Here is an 8,088-nt window from a genome sequence, read left to right on the forward strand (position 1 = left end):
GCTGAGGTTGGGGGCTTGCAATGGGGTTTAAGAAAAAAAAGGTGGCTTGGAGCGGAGGCGGTGAAGTTAAAGGGGACCAGGTCAGAGGCCCGTAGGTCAGAGGCTGCTGGGGTCTGCTAGGCTAAGCCCGGGGCGATCCTGAGTAAGTGACGTCCTGGTGCACTGATGTGGCGGGGGTCGTGACCTTGTCCGCGTCGGCTGCCCGCGTCCCCACAGTCCCAGGAGCCCGCCCTGATCTGCCCCCCACCCCGGGCCCCTGCTGCGCCCTGATGCTAGGAGCAGGGCCTGGCACAGGAAGGGCCCCTGCATCTGTGCCCGGACTCGCCCCAGCAAGCGTTCCGTGGACAGAGGCAGCTCCAGGTGGCAAGGGCTTGATGGCCCCAAATAAAAATGGGCGGCGACAGAAGTGTGGCTCCCTGCTCTGCCCCGGCCCCGGGCAGGAAGCCAGGGACGGGCCTGTTTCCAGCACTGCAGTGTTTTGAGCAGAGTATTTTTGGAGCACACAAGCCTTATTTTAGCTTTTGGGGTCACTCCCGCCCTGCGGTGAAGACGGCACAGCCTTCCTCGGGAGCCCCTGGCTTTGCGTCCCACCCCAAGCTGGGCCACTTTTCCCAGGACTGTGTGGGGACTAGAAAGTTCTGCGGGCCAGGCTGACTCGATTGGTCTGACAGAGTGGCGGGAGACCTCGCTTCTGCCCCTCCTGCTTTGAGACCTCGTGCTGACCACCAAGCTCCTCCGCTTGGGGGAAAACCACGTCTCTTGATACAGTTCAAGGTTCTGTGAGACAAAAACAACAGGCAAAGCTGCCATGTAGCCTTAACAGGGCCACCTTCCTCCTGAGGGACAATTCCCGCCGATACATTTTTTCCCTTGTAACTTTCCTGATCCTGCCTGGGACCAGCCCCACTCACCTACATGCTGCCTCCTCAACAAGCCCTCAAATTTCTTGCCTCCTGGCCTTTGCACTCGCTGTCCTGTGCCTAAACCATGTACCCTCTAGCAAACTCCTATGAATCCTATGAAACCCAGATCAGAAGGCCCCTTGTCTGAAACACAGTTGGATGTCCTGGATATTGCAGGGGCCTTGGAATCAGGAGGCTTGGGTTCTCGTCCTCTCTCTGCCTTGTGACTTGGCAGATCACTTTGACTCTCAGGACTTCAGTTTCTCCACATGTGACTGTTCCTCTGTCTGAACATCAGCACCATGTTTTATTCATCCCAGTCCTCTCTTTCCTCCCCAGGGCCTAAGGCAGTCGCTATGCCAGGGTAATAATAAATCAGCACTAACTTCTCGATGACCTTGTCCTCTGGAAGCCCCAGGGGAAGGCAGAGTACCCCCAAATTTACTCACAGGAAATTCAGGGTTGAGAGTTCAATACCAGTAAGAAGCAAGTGCCTGCAGGCAAAGGTGTGACCCCTTCCTCTGCGAGGCCTTGTCCCCTGCGTGGGTCCAGACTTTGGATGCTCAGAGTCAAAAGCACTCAGAGCTCAGCTTCGGGGACCCAGCAGGTATCAGAGGCAGCTCGGTATCACCCTCCTTGGAGGGGTGTGGGCACTGTGTCTCTCCTGCTGGAACAGAAGCGGCTCCCATCCTAGTAACGTCTATACCGCACACACCGAGTGCTCACCAAACACTTGCTGACAATGACTGAGTGAATGACGCTGGGCAGGCTCTTCACCCAGCTTCACTTCCTTTAGCTTTTAAAGCTTTATTTCCTTTAAAGACAAGTGGCCGTGTCTTTAAACTTGTTTATAATATATATTATATTGGGCTTCTCTGGTGGCCCCGTGGTAAAAGAATCTGCCTGCTATGCAGGAGGCTTGGGTTCAAACTCTGGGTCAGGAAGATCCCTTGGAGGAGGAAATGGCAACCCACTCTAGTATTCTTGTCTGGAAAATCCCATGGACAGAGGAGCCTGGCGGGCTGCAGTCCATGGGGTTGCAAAAGAGTTGGACACAACTTAGCAACTAAAGAACATACATATGTGTGTGTGTGTATATATATATATGGGCTGCCCTGGATCTCTGCTGCTGTGCTCAGGCTTTCTCCAGCTGTGGCAGGCCGGGGCCACCCGCCAGTTGCAGCGCTCAGGCTTCTTGCTGCAGTGGCTTCCCCCTACAGCCTGGGCTCTAGGGAGGGTGGGCTCAGTAGCCGCAGCATGGGAGCTTACTGTCCTGTGGCGTGTGGGATCTTCCCGGACCAGGGATCAAACCTGCGTCCCCTGCGTTGGCAGGCAGTTTCTTAACCACTAGACCACCAGGGAAGCCCAAGTGTCTTATGATATTTTTTGACAAGTTGACATTTTTAGTTTTCTAAGCTGTCGAATCGATCAATTGATCAGTCTTTTACTTTACAGCCCTCTCGTTCTTCAAGAAGATAAATTCTCCTCGGGTTCTTCATTATAAAAAAAAAAAAAAAAAAATCCAAATTTTGTCTGCACCTGGGATTTACCTTGGTAGAAGGAGAAAGGTAAGGATGCAACAATCTTTCCCAGTTGTCCTAACCCCAGTGATTGGATTTTTTTCCCTCACTGATTTGACACACCATCTTCATGCTCTAAATTCCCATTTGATCACTAGGATGCTTTTCAGGGCATCAGAAAATCCAAATGGCTTCAAGAATTATATAAAGAGGGGCTGGCACGTGTGACGGAGCTCGGGTGGAACAAGCTGATTCGGACACTAGGGCGCTGCTTGCTCCCGGCTCTGCTGTCTGCTACGCAAACGCCAGCATGGCCAGGAGGCTGCGCAGGTGTCCTTGCACCCGCCCTGAGCTGCTGGCAGAACCGCCCCCCCCCCAGCACCCAGTACCCGATTCCTTTGAGGCAGGCCATATAGAAACCTGTCTTGTAGGTGAGCTCTTCTCAGCACCATGGAGCCGCTCAGTAGCAGAGCTGGGCACGAACCCGGGCCGTTGGCTCCAGGGGACGCTATGCCTCTCAGTGGCACTGCTCTTTATCCCTTTCGTATCGCTCTTATTAATTCTGTTATCCTTGGCCTCTACGAGGCCCCCCATTGTGTGAGGAAGGGGAGTCAGTCTCCAGTCTTGTCCATCTCTCTTGCTCCATCGTGTCCGACTCTTTGCAACCCCCCGGGGCTGTAGCCCACCACGCTCCTCTGCCAAAGGAATTTTTTCTGGCACGGATACTGGAGTCGACTGCTGTTTCCTTCTCCAGGGATCCTCTGACCCAAGTCTCTTGTGCCCCCTGCACTGGCAGGCAGGTTCTTTGCCACTGCATCACTTGGGAAGCCCACGTTGTCCCCCTACTCACGCTCACCTGTACTCCCGCAGCTCTCTGGCTTATGGTCTGGACTGCAGATGGCATCGGTGTGACCAGAGGACAGAGAACTCCGCTTTCCTGCACGAGGACTCGGGGGCTGGGGCTGGGTCACATCTCTCGGTGAGAGGCACTGTGGTCGGTTCCCCAGGCATCACCTGATGCCTCCAAGGACCTTGGGGAATGACTGTGTGATCTGAGTTCTATATCGAGACCAGCTGGTATAAAGGCAGGTCATCTGAAACACAGTCCCTTGGGAATAATTACAATAATGACATTGTGACCTTCACCACATGCCAGTAACTTCCAGCCACTTATCACCACTGTCTCCTTGGACCCTGCAGCAACTGGCTGGGTGGGGGGCGGAGGGGGGATGCTGTCAGGGAGACAGGGAGCTGGGGCTCCATTGGGGGAGTTGCCAGCTAGAAGACAGCTAGTGGGCACCACCCCCCACCCCATCTGAGCTGTCCGCCCTTTGCTGAGAACCTACTGAGTGAAGGCTTGGGTGTGTGAGCAGACCACACATCTTGGAGCACTCAGACCCAAGATGCGTGTGCTCTTCTGCATGTACCATCAACCCTGCCTGGGGAGGGGACCCTTGGGGTGGCCGGCGGCAACTCAGGGGGTGGGGGGCCTCCCTGGCTGGACTTTGTTGGGACTAGGCGGTGCGAAGGGTACCTGCTGGGTCTCCATCACCGAAGGGCCCGATGGGCGGAGAGGCCCCCTGCACCGGGCCTGGCCTTTTATCATCACAGCTGACCGACTCACCTGCTCAGTGAGCAGTGAGCCTCGGCAGCTCTGGAGACCGCAGAGAAGAGGAAGCGCGTCTGGTGGGAAGGACAACGTGGCAGCAGCAGCGGTCCACTGAGCGTCGGTGGGGTTGGGCGAGGCCACATCACACTGGGTGTTGGAGCCGGGTCTCAGGCCCCAGGGGACCGGGGTGGGCGCTTAGGGAACAAGGTGCCCGGGGCTGGGTGCCCCTTCTGTTCCTCACAAAGCTGGGACGAGGACCCAGGACCTGGGAGCCCTGCAGAGCGGTTTCTCCAGCTGGAAACCGTTCTGGAAGGCGTAATGGGGACCCAGACTCCCAGAGATGGGCATGTTTCTATTTATAATAATGTTGCTTTGCCAGATACAAACTTATGCTTCCAGCTCTCATAACTTATAAAAAGCCTACAAAATTCAAATTAGAGAGAAACCAGAAAAACAATTTAGATTACTAATGTAGCTAAATGGTTAACGTGAAGTAGGATTTTAAGACTGCAGCACAATAATACACAACGGAAAATTCACCCTTTTCGCTCAGGGTCAGCATCACCCCATCTGCCGAGAACTCTAATCTCCCCGAACAGAACTTCTGTCCCATGGAACACGTGTGCTGAAACGGAATTGTCGCCTGCATCCAGACTGTCACCAGGCAGGTGTGGGATGGGCTCCGCCCGGGTGACCAAGTGGCCCACGCTCTTCCACGACAGCCTCCACCCAGTGGGCACCCCGCACACACTGAGCTGGTCTCTCTTCCCGTGACAACGAAAGTCGTTGGCACCCCCGTGGGACTCCTGCCACGGTCCTAACTGTCACTGATTTAGGGAGCGGAGGGCTCCTGTGATGCAAACGGTTTTCAATTGCAAGAGGTCTGCCTTTCAGCAGATGGAGGGGGACTGGTCACTTTCGCATTAAGTGTGTGCTACCCTGCGTCAGGCTTGCCTGTCTTGGTTCCAAAATGCAATGCACACAGAAACCGTGTGGTTAGCAAGCAGCCAGCAAGATGACTCAGAGTTATCATGGAAATAAAAACACACAACTGAGAAACGTGTGGAGAGCCTGTGGTTTCTCAGAACACAGAGCAGGGTCTGCAGGAGGGCTGGGCCGGGGCTGTCCTAAGAGGGGCGAGGCTGCACTGGGGGAGGCGGGAAGTGCTCTGGAGGTCGTGTCCAGGGAGCCGCTGCTGTTACACGGGAGCGTGCGTCCCAGGCAAAGGGCCTGGATGGGCCCGAGGGTGGCTCACTGAACTGTGGTGCCAGGTGCAGAAATGGGCACACGCCTCTGAGGTGGGTTGACAAGTCTGAGGTCTGTGGTGGGCAGGCTGGCCCCGTGGTGCCCATGTCCTAATCCCAGGAACCTGTGACCCGCCCCCTTGCACGGCCGGGTCAGCCCGGGACCTTGAGAAAGGGACGGGGAGGGGCCAGGGAGCCTCTGCTCCGCAGTGCGGTTTCTGGGTGGCTGTGGGGCTGCCGAGGAGGAAGGGGAGCAGGTGGGAGCCAGTGGGGAGAGTAAGATGGATGAGGGACTGTCAACTCCCTACCCCCAAGGGAAGAGTCTGGAGGGCGTGAGGACCCTGGGTGGTCACAAACAGCTGTGTGCGCCCAGAAGCAGGGCTGGGACGGCGTGGTGAGGAGGGCAGGGCCGGGTGGCGGGGTGATCCTTCATCTCAGCAGACACTGTTCAACAGCCCTTCGCTGCCAGTAAATCTCCGGCAGAGCACTCACTCGGACCCTTCTTTCCCTCCTCAAGGGAAAAGGACTGAGCGCAAAACGTGCCCCTTTCGTTTCAAGTCAGCCGTACACCTTGTGTGCACTTATCGGAAAAATTTCACACGACAGAACACTGATTTTTCGTAAAGCTGCCAGAAATCCCTGCTGAAACCACAGTAGCTCCGTCGGGCGGGGTGTTGCTGACTGGCCCCCAGGTCCCAGTGCTGATCAGGAGTGGTAGTGAGAAGACCCAGGACAGGACTCCCCTGGCGGTCCAGTGGCTGGGACTGTGCTTGCACTGCAGGGGACACGGGTTCGATCCCTGGCTGGGGAACTAAGAGCCCTCTATGCACAGCAAGGTTGAGTGTCTGAGACCGTGCAGAGCAGAACAGTGTCTGACAGCCGTCTGAGCGGGGTGACATCAGCTTGTCTTCAAGTTAAGAGCAGCCGTGCAGGCGTGGACAAGCACTTCCGGTTTTACCCAATGGCCTCCGAGTGGTGGAGCCACAAGGGGAAGAGCCCCGGTGCCCCACCACAGTTCCTGTGACACCCAGGGCCGTATCTAGTGGACACCTGAAAGCCACGCCACAGAAGCGGGGACACGGACAGCACACACAAAGACCGCACCGTCCAGAGCTGCCCTCTGACGCTGTGTACCTTCCAGCCCCGGGGCCCGCACTGTCCGGAGCTGCCCTCTGACGCTGTGTACCTTCCACCCCTGGGGCCCGCACTGTCCAGAGCTGCCCTCTGACGCTGTGTACCTGCCACCCCCGGGTCCCGTACACGCCCTGCTGCTTCCTCTGTCCACGTGCACCGTCTGTTCGTGCCGCCAGCCTGCGCAGTCTCGCCTCAGCGCCTGGAGGGCAGCTGCGGTGGAAGCCCCCTGACTGCTGACGGTGGAACACGTGGATGCTTCCACCTGGAGCCCCACCTTCTGGGGCAGCGTCCTGTGCAGGTCTGCCGGCCACCAGGCTCTGTGGCTTTGCCCCAGTGGCCCACAGACGCCAGGGCAGGCCACCTCCAGGCCCCGGGGAGGCCGACAGCGGTGCCGGAGGAGGCGCCTCTCTGCTCCGACCTCAGATCTGTGCTGTGATTAGGTCACATGACAGGTCTGCTGAGGCTGTTCCAACTGCCTCCCCGTGCGGGGCAGGAGGGCAGTCCCAGATGTCAGTGTCCGGGGGACAGTGCTTCACCCCCGAGGACGCAGCATGGGAGGGAGCCAGCGGCAGCACCGGGCCCAAGCAATGGAAGCTCTGAGTGCTGTAAGCACGTGTTGTCCAAATGTCCGTGAGAACACCTGGAGTGATGGAGGGACGGTCCCTCCCCGGTGTGAGGACCATGCGGGGACGCAGGCCAGGTCTCGGGATGCTCAGTACCCTTACCCATTGGTAGTAGCGTCTGCCATAAACCACGAGGGATGGGCACCATCTCGTAGTCTTCCTCTGGTCAAGACACGTGGGCACATTTCCCACAACACCCATTTCCCAAGGCAACCCACTGGCCAAGCTGCGCCTTTATTGGTGGTGATGATGTTACTTGCCCTGACCCAAAGCCTCTTCAGCACGTCAGCCTGGGCAGGGCCACATGGCTCTGGGGCTGAATGGGCTCCGCTCCCAAACTCGTGATTCGTGGTTAACCCGTGCTCCCAGCCAGGCCTTCGGAGCCAACCGAGAAGGGCCACGTCCGTCTTGCCTGCTGCCTGGGCTCAGCTCCCAGCAGTGCCCGGTGTGGTCAGTATCTGCCGAGGGCTGGGTCCACAGCCGGGCGGTGAGTGCTGCTAGGGTCTTGGCAACCCAAGGTCAAGGTGGCACGGCATGACGTCAGGAGCTTTCCCAAGGTCACAGCTAGAGGGCACGAGATGGGGCTCTCTGATGCCTCCTGCAGGGCGGCAGGGCCCATAGCAGGTGAGAGCTGCCCCCTGGCAGAGCACGGCTCACTGCAGTAAACACCCGCCTTGGCAGTGGTCCCTGGAGCTGGTGGGAAACACAGGCACCCTCCTACAGGTTGGGCCTGTGAGAAGCGTCAAGGGACACTGAAACTGGCTACAGCGGGACTTCTGAGAACCCGTAAAATGAGATCACCATCCGTGGGAAGAGGAAACTGTCCCGCGGAGGCCTCCTGCAAAGGCGCCTGCTTCAACAGGACCGCCTTAAGAACAGGAAAAAAGGTGCTCCTTAGAATCAGAGGACTCGGCTCCTTTGCCACTTCTGTTACCAGAAAAAGTGACTGTTAGCAATCCATCGTGGAACTGGAGTCACGATTCGTCTGAGAACCAGCACGTGCTGAGCGCCCGCTGCCTGGCCCCATGGCAGGGGGCTCGCTCCCCGAGCGCTGAG

This window comes from Bison bison, unplaced genomic scaffold, assembly GCF_000754665.1.
Source record: "Bison bison bison isolate TAMUID 2011002044 unplaced genomic scaffold, Bison_UMD1.0 scf7180017864080, whole genome shotgun sequence".
Classification (NCBI taxonomy): Eukaryota; Metazoa; Chordata; class Mammalia; order Artiodactyla; family Bovidae; genus Bison; species Bison bison.